The sequence below is a fragment of the Aphelocoma coerulescens genome, chromosome 3, assembly GCF_041296385.1.
Source record: "Aphelocoma coerulescens isolate FSJ_1873_10779 chromosome 3, UR_Acoe_1.0, whole genome shotgun sequence".
Taxonomy (NCBI): Eukaryota; Metazoa; Chordata; class Aves; order Passeriformes; family Corvidae; genus Aphelocoma; species Aphelocoma coerulescens.
The window spans coordinates 2,478,780-2,483,513 of NC_091016.1; positions in this window are offsets into that span (position 1 = coordinate 2,478,780).

The window sequence follows — 4,734 nt, forward strand, 5'->3', positions numbered from 1 at the left end:
CCGAGAGCGCTGCCCCAGCACTGCGAGGCCACCGCTGAGCCCTGTCTGCAGGTGCCACGCGGCTTTTAAACCCCGCCGGGGTGGGGATCCATCACTGCCCTGGGCAGCTGTGCCAGGGCTGGACAGTCCTTTCTGTGAAGGGATTTTCCCAATGTCCAACCTAAACCTCTCCTGCCACAGCTTGAGGCAGCTTCCTCTTGTCCTGCCACTTGTTACCTGGGAGCAGAAACCGGCTCTCACCTGGCTGCAACTTCCTCTGTCCCATCCCTGGCAGTGTCCAAGGCCGGGCTGGATGGGGCTTGGAACAACCCGGGCTAGTGAAAGGTGTCCCTGCCCATGGCAGGGAATGGGATGAGTTTTAAGGTCCTTCTAACCCAACCCATTCCATGATTCAGACACTTGTAGAGAGTGACAAGGTCCCCCCTGAACCTTCTTTTCTCCAGGATAGGAACGCTCTTTCTCACCTGGCCCACACCAGCGGGACGAGAGGGGAGAGGGACAGAACCAAGGAAAGGAGGAAGACCCAGGCGAAACCAACATTAGCCATTAACCCAACGCAAACCGAGGACATCTCCTGTGCCGTGGGAAGGAAACAAGGGAGTTTCTGGATATTTAGAACCTGCCCAGACACTGGCCTTGCATGAACACATTTGAGACCAAGGCGTATGGAGGCCATGAGTGTTTCCCCCACCACGGGAAGGGACTGGGATTTGGGGAGCCAGCAGTCTGCTGAAGTGGCTGAAAGGCACTGGTGTTTCTCTGCACCAACCTTGCTGCTCCCTGAACCTGTGACACAAGTCACTGCCTGCTGCACTCTTCCCAAAGAATAGAACCACACCTAACCCAGTTGGAAGCCTTTTCCAACTGGGAAGAAAAACCTTCTCAAGCTCAGTGAAAAAAACCCAACAAATCACTCCCAGGCTTCTTTGACTTGCAAAGCTGCTTATTCACTGCACATTCCCAGGCCTTGGTGACAGGGATTGAATTTTCCTCCCAGCTTCCCACATCTTGAAGCCATCAGCAGCCACGGAAGGGCTCATGGAGTTGGAGGCCCCAAGGAAAGGGGAGAAGGAAAATGTACTGAAGCTGCTGCAAGAAGTTGGAGCACCTTCCGTGCAGCTCCAGCAGCACTGCTTTTCCTCCAGATGTTGGGCACATTCCTTGTGGATCCAGCGTCCCTCAGGGAGCAGGAGGAGACCAGGGACAGACATTTGTCCCATGGCTGTCGTTTGCGGTCAGCCTCTGGCGCACGGGTGCACTTTGATCTGGCTGCATTCCTCGCTGCTGCTGCTGGCTTTGCAATTTTTGGGAACAAAGCAATGGAAAAGCCTTTGGACTCTGTGGGCTGCAGAGTGGGAATGGCCCCTTGCATCACGATACAGTCGCGCCACTAACACGGGGTGGGGAGGAGAAGCAGCTTGTGCAAAAGAGGAGTTAAAAAAGCAAACAACGAGAACATGCAGGAGCATAAAGAGGATTTCAGCAGCTCCTAAAAATCCCCTGATTTGGGTCATTTCTTTGCAGCAGGTTGGGTTCCGCTCCAGCTCCAGAGGGTTTGTTGCACAACCCGACGTGAGGAAGAGGCTGGAGCACGGAGAGGGAGGAAAAAGCCAGAGAGGAGAAATCAGAGGAGAAGCTCTCAGGTGAGGTCTGTGATAGGAAAGGCCTGGAAGCAGCTGGCAGGAGCCAGTCTGACTCCTTTGGCTCTTGGATACCTCGCTGCCATCCTCCTTCCTGCTCCTCAAGGCATATGGAATACTGGAGTGGCCTTTTTTGGAGCAAGATGATGGATTTTCAACCTCGGAGCCCAAACCCAACAGTTGCTGGGGGATGTCCACACAAACCACTCGTGGTTTTTGGCCCCAGCCTCACCAGATCTCCCCAAACAGCAGCCCCTGTTCCCGCTGCCCGGGGCTAGGAATCAGTTGGCATTTGGCCCTAGGAACACCTCCTGGGGCAGCAGGAGAGGGAAAAAGGCAACTGATGTCAAGGCAAGGAGGGAGAACCTTTCCTGGGAACAAAGGCTGCCTGTCTGAGCAGCAGGATCGGCACTGAACCAGCTAAACCAGTTGCTATCCAAGGTTATCCGATCCATCACCGCAGCAGTCCGTGTTTTCCTGCTGTGTCCTGCTCCAGAGGGAGAGATCCTTATCCTCACAGCTTCCCCTGCCTGGATGCGCAGCTTTAACCCTCTCCACAGGGATCCTCAGCTCTCCCTTGGCGGGATCCCAGCACTGCAGGTGCCCGAGTCTGACCCTTTTTTGCAGTTTCACCTCAGAGCATCGACTCCGTTTCCTCGCCAGACTTTTGGGAGACCTCAGAGTCAACACAACCCTTGGGAAATCGGATTGTTTAGCAGAAATGGCATTCGGCAATCAGACTTGTGGGCTTTTATTTGCTGAGGGTATTTTTCCCCCTGACTATTTCTGTGGTTTTATTTTCATTTTGCTAAATCGTTCCTTTATTTCTGCTTCCTCTTTGGGCCTACTTTTATTTCAATTTGCAGGGACTCCTGTTCTCTCAAATGCCAAACTCCTTTGGCAACCCGTCCTTCGCTGAGGGCAGCTGGCCCGTTTGTGCTGAGTGCTAAACCCCAGGCACAGGATGCAGCTCCCAAACAATTTTCAGGGAAAACCAGAACATTTTGTGACGCCACTAAAACGCCTTTTTCTTGCTCTGCCTGCTCTGGGCACTGGGACACACTGTGGCTCTTACTGGGCACATCCTGTCCCTTGGCTCAGCTGGTTCTTCCCAGGACAATTTCTCCTGCTCTGCAAATCATCTTGCAAAAGCAGAGGTTGGACTTGGGATTTTCCCATCCTGCTTCTCCTTTCTGAGAAGTGTTTCTGTCCCAATTTGAACCAAAGAACCCCAAACCCCAGTTTCAAGGGTTTTTTCGATTCATCCCCAGCTTCTCCCTTCTTCTTTGATCATTGCGAAACTTGAAAACAAATCATTTGCCCTTTCAGTTCCCATCAGAGTGCTCCATACAGATTTCAGAGGAGGGTTAGATGGGATATCAGGAAGAAATCCCTCCCTGGGAGGCTGCAGAGGCCCTGGCACAGGTTGTCCAGAGAGTCTGTGAATGTCTCATCCCTGGAAGTGTCCAAGGCCAGGTTGGATGGGGCACACATCTTATGGGAACAGAAAGGGCTGTAAAGCACTGCAAGAGGCTGCCCAGGGAAGTGGTGGAGTCATCATTCCTGGAATTGTTCAAAAAATGCAAGGACATGGTTTAGTGGTGAACGTGGTGGTGGTGATGGTTGATGGTTGGACTTGATGATCTGAAAGGTCTTTCCCAACCTTCACTCCCATCCAGGAGGGAGAGGGGATGATAAAAACTTCCTCTACTCCAGACAGGAGAACAGCCCCTCCTGTGTGCCAGGAGCCAGGATTTTAGCTGGGATAAGTCAGCAGAGCCCAGACTTACAGAGATTTGTGCTAATCCATGTCATGAGCATGAGGAATGTTGGGAAGAGGGTTGTACACATGCCCAGGGGTGGCTGCAGGAGCCCCATCAGTCCCATGGAGTAGTTCCTTAAGCACCGTATCAGAGAATCCCAGAATGGACTGGGTTGGAAGGGAACTTAAAGATGACCCAGTCCCACCCCCTGCCACGGGCAGGGACATCTTCCACTATCCCAGGCTGCTCCAAGCCCCATTCAACCTGGCCTTGGGCACTGCCAGGGATCCAGGGGCAGCCCCAGCTTCTCCGGCCTAATATCCATGTCTCAAATGCAGACAGACATGGAGCCAGCCAGGGGTTGTTGGGAATAAAGGACAAGGACTGTTGGTACTAAATGCCACAGAAAAGAACAAGATGTGACTGGAGAAGGGGCCATGGGGAAGTAGGGCAGGGATTTTCTGGGACAAACATCCTTGTTTCAGTTCACAGAGACACAACAACAACAAAAAAGTGTCAGCACAGAATTCTTTCTTTATTTATTTCAGAGCTCCTTTAGGCACTGGAAGAGATCTCCCCATAGGCTTCTCTTCTCCAGGTGAACACTCCCAGCTCTGGTGGACATCAAGCCTAAGACTGGATCCATCCACATCCCACCTCCTCTCTGAGTAGTTTAGGAAACAAGGGGGGTTCATTCTGAATCTCATGACTCCACAAAAGGGACTCCGTCACCTTTTCCTCCCTTTTACATCCTTTTACCCTGGCTTCCATAAAAATCACTCTAAGTGGATTCTGATTGTTCTTTATCATGGAATCCCGGGAAGATTTGGGTGGGAAGGGACCTTAAACATGATCCAGTTCCTTGCCATGGGCAGGGACACCTTCCACTATCCCAGGTTGCTCCAACCTGGCCGGGAACGCTTCCAGGGATGGGGTAGACACAGCTCCTCTGGGCAACCTGTGCCAGGGCCTCCCCACCCTCCCAGGGAACGACTCCATCCCAATATCCCATCTAAACGTACTCTCCGTCAGTTTAAAGAGAGCCGAGGACAACCCCAGGCTGTGTGCTGGGCGATCCATGACGGAAGTCACCACGGGAGGACAGCAGTCACCAACCACTGCCGCCCGGCACCGCCGTGCCAGCGCTCGGTGTGTCTGCGGCACTAAAACCGCATTTGGGGGGGAGTTTCCTCTCAGGATATGCCGGGAGGCGCTGGATTCCCCCCGGGATACGCCGGGAAGAGCAGGACTCCCCCGGGAGCGCCGCGGGCCCCCGGGAGGCGCGGCCATGGCGGCGCCGGCGCGCGCGGGGCAGGGCGGGAGCGCCAAGA